The sequence below is a fragment of the Arachis stenosperma genome, chromosome 5 (genome assembly GCF_014773155.1).
Source record: "Arachis stenosperma cultivar V10309 chromosome 5, arast.V10309.gnm1.PFL2, whole genome shotgun sequence".
NCBI classification, from domain to species: domain Eukaryota; kingdom Viridiplantae; phylum Streptophyta; class Magnoliopsida; order Fabales; family Fabaceae; genus Arachis; species Arachis stenosperma.
The window spans coordinates 82,394,706-82,406,428 of record NC_080381.1 but is presented as its reverse complement, the minus strand read 5'-3'; the positions used below and the strand labels follow the sequence as shown (position 1 = coordinate 82,406,428).

The following is an 11,723-nucleotide window of genomic DNA, read 5'->3' as shown; positions in this document are numbered from 1 at the left end:
GGCGTTTAACGCCCAAAAAGGTAGTGCATTGGGCGTTAAACGCCAGAATGTGCACCATTCTGGGCGTTTAACGCCAGGATGGCACAAGGGGGAGGATTTTGTTTTCAAATCAATTTTTTTTGAAGTTTTCAAAGTTTTTCAAAATCAAATCTTTTTCAAATCATATCTTTTCAATCAAATGTTTTCAAAATCAATTTCTTTCCTTTTTCAAAGATACTTGCTAACAATTAATGATTTGATTGAACATTTCAAGTATGTTTCCTTTTCTGTTGAGAAAGGTTTAATGTTTGAATCATATCTTTTCTTGATAGCCAAGTTATTAATTTTTAAAATCAAATCTTCTTAAAATTGTTTTCAAATGATATCTTCCCAATCACATTTTTTAAACCAATCATATCTTCTTAACCTCATCTTTTTCAAAATAGTTTTCAATCAAATCTTTTTGACTTCTAATTTCAAAATCTTTTTCAAAAATCACTTGATTCCTTTTCCACTTTGAGTTTTCGAAAATCATCAATCAATTTTTCAAAATGATTTTAAAAAACTTTTTAATTAATTTTCGAAAATTATCTTCCCCTCTTCCCACATCCTTCTATTTATGGAGTACCACTCCTTCTCAATGCACAATTCGAACTCTATTTGATTAAGTTCGAATTCTTCTACCTCTTTCTTCTATTTTTCTATTCTTCTGACACCTCAAGGAATCTCTATACTGTGACATAGAGGATTCCATATTTTCTAGTTCTCTTCTCTTTCATATGAGCAGGAGTAGAGACAAAGGCATTCTTGTTGAAGCTGACCCTGAACCTGAAAGGACCTTGAAGCGAAAGCTAAGAGAAGCTAAGGCACAACTCTCTACAGAGGACCTAACAGAAATCTTCAAAGAAGAAGAACACATGGCAGCCGAAAACAACAACAATGCAAACAATGCAAGGAAGGTGCTGGGTGACTTTACTGCACCTACTCCCGACTTCTATGGGAGAAGCATCTCTATCCCTGCCATTGGAGCAAACAACTTTGAGCTTAAGCCTCAATTAGTTTCTCTAATGCAACAGAATTGTAAGTTTCATGGACTTCCATTGGAAGATCCTCATCAGTTTTTAGCTGAATTCTTGCAAATCTGTGACACTGTCAAGACTAATGGGGTAGACCCTGAGGTCTACAGACTTATGCTATTCCCTTTTGCTGTAAGAGACAGAGCTAGGACATGGTTGGACTCACAACCTAAAGAAAGCCTGGACTCATGGGAAAAGCTAGTCAATGCCTTCTTGGCAAAGTTCTTTCCACCTCAAAAATTGAATAAGCTTAGAGTGGAAGTCCAAACCTTCAGACAGAAGGATGGAGAATCCCTCTATGAAGCTTGGGAAAGATACAAACAATTGATCAAAAAATGCCCTTCTGACATGCTTTCTGAATGGAGCATCATAGGTATTTTCTATGATGGTCTCTCTGAACTATCCAAGATGTCTTTGGATAGCTCTGCTGGAGGATCTCTTCATTTGAAGAAGACGCCTACAGAAGCTCAAGAGCTAATTGAAATGGTTGCAAATAACCAATTCATGTACACTTCTGAAAGGAATCCTGTGAACAATGGGACTAATCAGAAGAAAGGAGTTCTTGAGATTGATACTCTGAATGCCATTCTGGCTCAGAACAAGATATTGACTCAACAAGTCAATTTGATTTCTCAAAGTCTGTCTGGAATGCAAAATGCACCAAGCAGTACTAAGGATGCTTCATCTGAAGAAGAAGCATATGATCCTGAAAACACTTCAATGGAAGAGGTGAATTACCTAGGAGAACCCTATGGAAACACCTATAATTCTTCATGGAGAAATCACCCAAATCTCTCATGGAAGAATCAAGAGAGATCTCAACAAGGTTTCAACAACAATAATGGTGGAAGAAACAGGTTTAGCAATGGCAAGCCTTTTCCATCATCTTCTCAGCAACAGACAGAGAGTTCTAAGCAAAGCCACTCTGACTTAGCAACCATGGTCTCTGATCTAATCAAAACCACTCAAAGTTTCATGACTGAAACAAGGTCCTCCATTAGGAATTTGGAGGCACAAGTGGGACAGCTGAGCAAGAAAGTTACTGAACTCCCTCCTAGTACTCTCCCAAGCAACACAGAAGAAAATCTAAAAGGAGAGTGCAAGGCCATCAACATGGCCGAATTTTGGGAGGAAGGAGAGGAAGTGAACGCCACTGAGGAAGACCTCAATGGGCGTACACTGACCTCCATTGAGTTCCCCAATGAGGAACCATGGGAATCCGAAGCTCAAAATGAGACCATAGAGATTCCATTGGACTTACTTCTGCCATTCATGAGCTCTGATGAGTATTCTTCCTCTGAAGAGGATGAGTATGTCACTGAAGAGCAAGTTGCTAAATACCTTGGAGCAATCATGAAGCTAAATGACAAGTTATTTGGAAATGAGACTTGGGAGAATGAACCTCCTTTGCTCACCAAAGAACTGGATGACTTGTCTAGGCAGAAATTACCTCAAAAGAGACAAGATCCTGGGAAGTTTTCAATACCTTGTACCATAGGCACCATGACCTTCAAGAAGGCTCTGTGTGACTTAGGGTCAAGTGTAAACCTCATGCCTCTCTCTGTAATGGAGAAGCTAGGGATCTTTGAGGTGCAAGCTGCAAGAATCTCATTAGAGATGGCAGACAACTCAAGAAAACAAGCTCATGGACTTGTAGAGGATGTTTTGGTGAAGATTGAAGACCATTACATCCCTGCTGATTTCATAGTCCTAGAGACTGGGAAGTGCATGGATGAAACCATCATCCTTGGCAGACCCTTCCTAGCCACAGCAAAGGCTGTGATTGATGTTGATAGAGGCGAGCTGATCATTCAAGTGAATGAAGAATCCTTTGTGTTTAAGGCTCAAGGATATCCCTCTGTCACCATGGAGAGGAAGCATGAAGAGCTTCTCTCAAATCAGAGTCAAACAGAGCCCCCACAGTCAAACTCTAAGTTTGGTGTTGGGAGGCCACAACCAAACTCTAAGTTTGGCGTTGAACCCCCACATTCAAACTCTAAGTTTGGTGTTGGGAGGTTCCAACATTGCTCTGAGAAAATGTGAGGCTCTATGAGAGCCCTCTGTCAAGCTACTGACATTAAAGAAGCGCTTGTTGGGAGGCAACCCAATGTTATATTTTATCTATTTCTCTTTGTTATTTTATGTTTTTTGTAGGTTGATGATCATAAGAAGACACAAAATCAATTGAAAAAGCAAAAACAGAATGAAAAACAGGAAGAAAAACAGCACACCCTGGAGGAAGAACCCACTGGCGTTTAAACACCAGTGAGGCTAGCAGTTAGGCGTTTAACGCCCAGTCTGGCACCATTCTGGGCGTTTAACGCCAGAAAGGGGCACCAGACTGGCGTTAAACGCCAGAAAAGGGCAAGAACCTGGCGTTAAACGCCAGGAATGGGCACCAGCCCGGCGTTTAACGCCAGAAATGGCTCAAAACGTGATATTGAATGCCATTTGGTGCAGGGATGACTTTTCCTTGACACCACAGGATCTGTGGACCCCACAGGATCCCCACCAACCCCACCACTCTCTCTCTTCTTCACTCATTCACCAATCACCTCAATACCTCTTCCCCAAAAACCCTTCACCTATCAAATCCCATCTTCCTCTTCACCACTCACACCCATCCTCCATAAAACCCCACCTACCTCACCATTCAAATTCAAACCACTTTCCCTCCCAAACCCACCCATCAATGGCCGAACCATGACCCCCCCTCTCCTATATATACCCTTCTTCACCCCTTCATTTTCACACAACCTAAACACCACTTCTCCCCCTCTTTGGCCGAACACAAAAGCCATTCCCTTCTTCCTCATTTCTTCTTCTTCTACTCTCTTCTTTCTTCTTTTGCTCGAGGACGAGCAAACCTTTTAAGTTTGGTGTGGTAAAAGCATTGCTTTTTGTTTTTCCATAACCATTTATGGCATCCAAGGCCGGAGAAACCTCTAGAAAGAGGAAAGGGAAGGCAAAAGCTTCCACCTCCGAGTCATGGGAGATGGAGAGATTCATCTCAAGGGTGTATCAAGACCACTTCTATGAAGTTGTGGCCTTGAAGAAGGTGATCCTCGAGGTCCCTTTTTCACTCAAAAAGGGTGAATATCCGGAGATCCGACATGAGATCCGAAGAAGAGGTTGGGAAGTCCTTACCAACCCCATTCAACAAGTCGGAATCTTGATGGTTCAAGAGTTCTATGCCAATGCATGGATCACCAAGAACCATGATCAAAGTGTCAACCCGGATCCAAAGAATTATCTTACTATGGTTCGGGGGAAATACTTGGATTTTAGTCCGGAAAGTGTAAGGTTGGCATTCAATTTGCCCATGATGCAAGGAGATGAACATCCTTACACTAGAAGGGTCAACTTTGATCAAAGGTTGGACCAAGTCCTCACAGTCATATGTGAAGAGGGCGCCCAATGGAAGAGAGATTCAAGAGGGAAGCCGGTTCAATTAAGAAGGCATGACCTCAAACCCGTGGCTAGAGGATGGTTGGAGTTTATCCAACGCTCAGTCATTCCCACTAGCAACCGGTCCGAAGTTACTCTAGACCGGGCCATCATGATTCATAGCATCATGATTGGAGAAGAAGTGGAAGTTCATGAGGTTATAGCCCAAGAACTCTATAAGGTGGCGGACAAGTCCTCTACCTTAGCAAGGTTAGCCTTTCCTCATCTCATTTGTCACCTCTGTTATTCAGTTGGAGTTGACATAGAGGGAGACATCCCCATTGATGAGGATAAGCCCATCAGTAAGAAAAGGATGGAGCAAACAAGAGACCCCTCTCATCATGAGATCCCTGAGATACCTCAAGGGATGCACTTTCCTCCACAAGACTATTGGGAGCAACTAAACACCTCCCTAGGAGAATTGAGTTCCAACATGGGACAACTAAGGGTGGAGCATCAAGAACACTCCATTCTCCTCCATGAAATTAGAGAAGATCAAAGAATCATGAGAGAGGAGCAACAAAGACAAGGAAGAGACATTGAGGAGCTCAAGCACTCCATAAGACCTTCAAGAGGAAGAACAAGCCGCCATCACTAAGGTGGACCCGTTCTTTAATCTCCCTGTTCTTTATTTTTCTGTTTTTCGAAAATTATGCTTTGTGTTTATCTATGTTTGTGTTTTATGATCATTAGTGTCTTAGTGTCTATGCCTTAAAGTTATGAATGTCCTATGAATCCATCACCTTTCTTAAATAAACATTGTTTTTAATTGAAAAAGATAAGAATTGCATGAATTTTGAATTTTATAACAGTTTAATTATTTTGATGTGGTGGCAACACTTTTGTTCTCTGAATGTATGCTTGAACAGTGCATATGTCTTTTGATTTGTGGTTCATGAATATTGGCTCTTGAAAGAATGATGAAAAAGGAAACATGTTACTGAGGATCTGAAAAATCATAAAAATGATTCTTGAAGCAAGAAAAAGCAGTGAATACAAAAAAAAAAAAAGAGAAGCAAGCGAAAAAAAAAACAAAAAAGAAAGAGAAAAAGAAAGAAAAAGAAAGAATAAAGTTGTGATCCAAGGCAAAAAGAGTGTGCTTAAGAACCCTGGACACCTCTAATTGGGGACTCTAGCAAAGCTAAGTCACAATCTGAAAAGGTTCACCCAATTATGTGTCTGTGGCATGTATGTATCCGGTGGTAATACTGGAAGACAGAGTGCTTTGGGCCACGGCCAAGACTCATAAAGTAGCTATGTTCAAGAATCATCATACTTAACTAGGAGAATCAATAACACTATCTGGATTCTGAGTTCCTAAAGAAGCCAATCATTCTGAGTTTCAAAGGATAGAGTGAGATGCCAAAACTATTCAGAGGCAAAAAGCTAAAAGCCCCGCTCATCTAATTAATACTGATCTTCATAGATGTTTTTGGAGCTCATTGCATATTCTCATCTTTTTATCTTATTTGATCTTCAGTTGCTTGAGGACAAGCAACAATTTAAGTTTGGTGTTGTGATGAGCGGATAATTTGTACCCTTTTTGGCATTGTTTTTAGTATGTTTTTAGTAGTTTTAGTTGAGTTCTTAGTATATTTTTATTAGTTTTTAGTTAAAATTCACTTTTCTGGACTTTACTATGAGTTTGTGTGTTTTTCTATGATTTCAGGTATTTTCTGGCTGAAATTGAGGGACCTGAGCAAAAATCTGATTCAGAGACTGAAAAGGACTGCAGATGCTGTTGGATTCTGACCTCCCTGCACTCGAAGTGGATTTTCTGGAGCTACAGAAGCCCAATTGGCACGCTCTCAACGGCGTTGGAAAGTAGACATCCTGGGCTTTCCAGCAATTTATGATAGTCCATACTTTGCCCAAGATTTGATGGCCCAAACCGGCGTTCAAAGTCACCCTCAGAAATTCCAGCGTTAAACGCCGGAACTGGCACCTAAATGGGAGTTAAACGCCCAAACTGGCATAAAAGCTGGCGTTTAACTCCAAGAAGAGTCTCTACACGAAATTGCTTCATTGCTCAGCCCAAGCACACACCAAGTGGGCCCGAAAGTGGATTTTTATGTCATTTACTCATCTCTGTAAACCCTAGGCTACTAGTTTTCTATAAGTAGGACCTTTTGCTATTGTATTTGGGGAGCTTTTGATCATGTTTTATGATTGAACTCACTTTGGGAGGCTGGCCATTCGGCCATGCCTAGACCCTGTTCTTATGTATTTTCAACGGTGGAGTTTCTACACACCATAGATTAAGGTGTGGAGCTCTGCTGTACCTCGAGTATTAATGCAATTACTATTGTTCTTCTATTCAATTCCGCTTGTTCTTTGTCCAAGATATCACTTGTTCTTCAACTTGATGAATGTGATGATCCGTGACACTCATCATCATTCTCACTTATGAACAAAGTGACTGACAACCACTTCTGTTCTACAAGCAAACAAGGCTCGAGTGTTTATCTCTTGGATTCCTGATACACGATGCATGGTTGATCGCCTGACAACCGAGTGCTCGCCTGACAAACGAGCCAGCCATTCCGTGAGATCAGAGTCTTCGTGGTATAGGCGAGAACTGATGGCGGCATTCAAGAGAATCCGGAAGGTCTAACCTTGTCTGTGGTATTCTGAGTAGGATTCAATGATTGGATGACTGTGACGTGCTTCAAACTCCTAGCAGGCGGGGCGTTAGTGACAGACGCAAAAGAATCACTGGATTCTATTCCGGCCTGACCGGGAACCGACAGCTGATTAGCCATATGCTGTGACAGAGCATAGGAACATTTTCACTGAGAGGATGGGAGGTAGCCACTGACAACGGTGAAACCCTTGCATAAGCTTGCCATGGAAAGGAGTAAGAAGGATTGGATGAAGGCAGTAGGAAAGCAGAGAGACGGAAGGGAAGGCATCTTCATACGCTTATCTGAAGCTCTCACCAATGATATACATAAGTACCTCTATCTTTATCTTTATGCTTTATTCGTATATCACTATACCCATTTGAGTCTGCCTGACTAAGATTTACAAGGTGACCATAGCTTGCTTCATACCAACAATCTCCGTGGGATCGACCCTTACTCGCGTAAGGTTTATTACTTGGACGACCCAGTGCACTTGCTGGTTAGTTGTGCAAAGTTGTGTTTATGCCATGGTATTGAGCACCAAGTTCTTGGGGCCATTACTAGGGATTATTTGAGTTGTAGTGATCACAATTTCGCACACCACAGGGTCTGATCTTTCCTTGCAGCTTCCTGATCTTGTCTTGCCATTTCTTGATTTTTCATGAGTTTCTCCATCATTTTCTCTAGACATGAGATTCTTTGAGAGTCTGAATTTGGTTGTGGTTGTATGAAATGAGATGGTTGTTGTTGGAAGTTCTTTGAATTAATTGTGGGGGTACTTTGTGGGTGGGATGTGGATGTGGAAAAGTTATTCTGGTGGTTTTGTGAGTTGGTATGGGGTTGGTGATATGTGTTTTGTGAATTTTTGAATTGGTTAGTATTATTGGATGAATGGTTATGGTTGCTTGTGTTGCTGAGGCTGCCAGAGTTGAAATCCCTTTGTCCTTGATTCTGATGCTCACCCCACCTTGAATTAGAATGAGTCTTCCAGGGTGTCTTGTGTGCATTACCATGAAAATTGTGTTGAAATAAACTTGAAGTATTGTTCATGCATTGCACCTGCTCAGGGCTTTGTTGCTCAAAATTGAATGTCCCAAAACTTTCTTCAGATTGATTCCACCCATGTGAGGTTTGAGATTGGCATTGTGTGTTTACTGCAACACCTTGCAGTCCATCAATTTTCTTGGCCATCATTTCTATTTGTTGCTGAAGCTGTTGATGCATCTGTTTGTTTTGTGCCAAGAGAACGTCAACACCTTCAAGCTCCAGCACATCCATTCTCTGGGCTGGTTGGCGTTGTCTTTGATGAGCAAAGAAATATTGATTGTTTGCCACAATCTCTATGAGGTTTTGGGCTTCCTCTGCTGTCTTCATTAGCTGCAATGAGCCTCCTGCTGAATGATCTAATGCTTCTTGAGCTTTCTGGGTCAACCCTTCATAGAAGTTTTGGAGTCTATCTCACTCACTAAACATTTCTGGGGGACATTTCCTGATTAAGGCCTTGTATCTCTCCCAGGCATCATACAGCGACTCTCCATCCATTTGAATGAATGTTTGCACCTCTGTTTTCAGCTTGATAATCCTTTGGGGAGGATAGAACTTGGCTAGGAATTTGCTCACTAAGTCTTCCCAATTATTGATGCTTTCTTTGGGAAATGTCTCTAGCCATTGAGTGGCCTTATCCTTCAGAGAGAATGGAAACAACAGTAGCTTGTAGATGTCTGGATGCACACCACTTGTTTTGACAGTTTCACAAATCCTGAGGAAGATGGGTGATGCAAGTGCATATTTGCTATATTAGTTAGTTAGTTTAGTTGGTTTTAGCTTACTTTCACTCATTTTCTCTAAATAAACAAGTCCTTTTATGAGTTTTGTCTCCATGCATGAGAATACCAAGGAACATGTGATTCTAGCCAAATTCATGCAAATGATTTAAGGAATGCATATATGAATGAGTATGAATGAATCTCATGAAATTTATTGCATGAATTGGTAAGACTTTGAAGCTACTTCCCTTGTTGATGATAGGTGATGAAACAAGGAAGCATGGAAGCAAGAATGATGCAAGCTGGGCAAGAAGAAGTTGGCGTTGCCAACTTGGAGATAGTGGGCGTTGTTCATGGCAATGCCAGGCAGCCCTGGAGAAGCAAAGTTGGCGTTGCCAACTTGAAGAATAGGCTGCGTTGTTGAAGGTAACGCCAGGCAGCCTTGGAAGAGAAGTTGGCGTTGCCAACTTGGAGAAAGGAGTGAGTTATTATGGACAACGCACACAAGCAAGGAACTTGGGCCATGAAGGAGCTTCGAGGGCGTTGCCAACGCCAGGAACCATAGGCGTGTTCCTAGGCAACGCCACACAAACAAGGAACTTTGCCCAGCCAGGAAGCTCGAGCACGTTGCCAACGTGCTACTTCACTGGCGTTATCCAAGGCAACGCCAAGCACATGAATGAAGCTTTGAAGAGGAGCTCGAGGGCGTTGCCAACGCCAAGAACCATAGGCGTTATTCAAGGCAACGCCAAGCAACTTTGGCACCATAGGAAACAACCTCGAGCACGTTGCCAACGCCACTATCATTGGCGTGTTCCTTGGCAACGCCAGAAATGGTTGCTTGGCTAGGCACCAAGTCTTGGGTGCCAATCAAGTTGCCAACACCAAGTCTTGGTGCCAACCACGTTGCCAACGCCAGGAAGCCTTGCCAACCACGTTGCCAACGCCAGGAAGCCTTGCCAGCCACGTTGCCAACGTGGGAAGCAATGTCTTGAACTAGGAAAGAGCATCGAGCACGTTGCCAACTCAAGAAAGCATTGGCGTGTTTGGTAACAACGCCAGGAAGCTTTGGATGGTGAAGAGCACGTTGCTAACTTGGAATATAGGGGCGTTATCCACAACAACTCCAACAAGGCAGCCTGACCATGTCCTCTTCAATGGAAGATATCTTGAGCTACAGAGATCCAAATTGAGTGCTTCCAGTTGCGTTGGAAAGCTGACATTCAGAGCTTTCCAACCATATATAATAGTCTATGGTGGAGCATAAAACTGAAGCCAAACCAGAGTCATCTTTAGGCCCTAAAAACAAGAACATGAAGTTGAAATTCAAGAAGGCTAGAGATGAGCCCTGGAGGGGGGCACGAGCACGTTGCCAACGTGCTAGCAAGGGGGCGTGTTTTGCAACAACGCCAGCCCCAAGTCCCTGCCTTGGGAGGTTAGGCACGGGCACGTTGCCAACTTGGGAGTGAAGGTGCGTTTTTGGCAACAACTTGGCAGCTTGACCTTACCTTCTTTGAGGAAGCATAACTTGAGCTAGGAAAGTCCAACTGAGGTGATTCCAGTGGCATTGGAAAATAGACATCAAGAGCTTTCCAATGATGTATAATAGTCCATATTAAAGCAGAAGGTTGACACTTAAATTCTGGGCTACATTTAGCATGAAAGTAGAGCCAAGAAGAGGAAAAGCAAGTTGTTAGCAACAACTTGGGCTAGCAACGCCCAAGCCTCAAAGCTAACTCCCAGGAAATTGTGATGCACGTTGCCAACGTGCATTAAGGCCAGCGTTATTGACAAAAACGCCAAGCCATTGGGCCAGAAGCATGATGAATGAACTCTTCCTTTCCAAGTCTAGCAACACTTCTTCCAATTGAGCCAAGAATTCAACAAAGAGGAAGCCCATATTTCCAACCCAATTCAAGATCTTTGAAAGAGTTTTGGGACTAGTATAAATAGAGATTGAGTTTGTACTTAGAGGAGACTTTTGACACTTAGAATTTTAGACTCTTAGCACTTTATTTTGAGAACTCTTTTAGCACTTCCGGGAGGATACCCGGAGAGCATTTTTGGTTCTTCTTGGAACTTCTCTTCTTCATTTCTTAAGCTTTAAGCATTTCCTTATTCTTCTTCATCTTTCTTTGCATTTAGTTTAATTTTGGTTTATGGCAATTGTTGTTGAAATTGGAGCTATGACTCACTAAACCCCACTTCATTAGGGGGAAGAGCTCTGCTTGTTGGAATGCATTGGTGAATTCATCTTTTCCTCCTCAATTCTAGTGGTTGGTCTAAAGAGGGAACTCTTGTTCTTCAAAGATTCAACCACCATCGAGAGAGGGGTTAATCTATATGAATTATGTGGTGAATTTGAGGAATGAGCCACATAATTCAGTTTAGAGTTCATCCTTTCATGATTTCTTTAATCAATACACCTTGGTTAGTATGTGAGATGTAACTCTCCTGGGTTGAGATTATGGGAGTTGTGTGGCTGGATTAGATTTGAGCTTCATCTCTTCTCATGAACAATTAGATCACGAGAGTGGCAATTGGTTATGTCGAGAGAAATTGAATCACCGAGAGATTGGGATTCAATTACCCACTTGCCATGGATCTATACCCATGATTGAGAAGGATTTAACTAACATCAATTCATGAAAACTTGCATCTCTGATCCCTAATGATTCTCTCTATTATTAATTCTCATTTCTTTTGCTCTTAGTGTTTGAATACCCATTGCCCAATTCCTTTCTACATTCTTGCAATTTATTATTCTTGTCATTTACATTCTGTTTCTTTATTTCTTGCTATTTACTCTTTTGCTCTTTAGAATTCAGCAC

The 11,723-nt window shown here is 41.9% G+C and overlaps 1 non-coding gene across 1 annotated transcript; it reads right to left on the bottom strand.

Annotated features, from left to right (window-relative positions):
- Positions 1-1,301: 1,301 nt before the first annotated feature.
- LOC130984308 (small nucleolar RNA R71) lies at positions 1,302-1,409 on the bottom strand. The gene has a single exon (XR_009088251.1). It is a non-coding gene; the product is annotated as a small nucleolar RNA R71 (small nucleolar RNA).
- Positions 1,410-11,723: the final 10,314 nt, after the last annotated feature.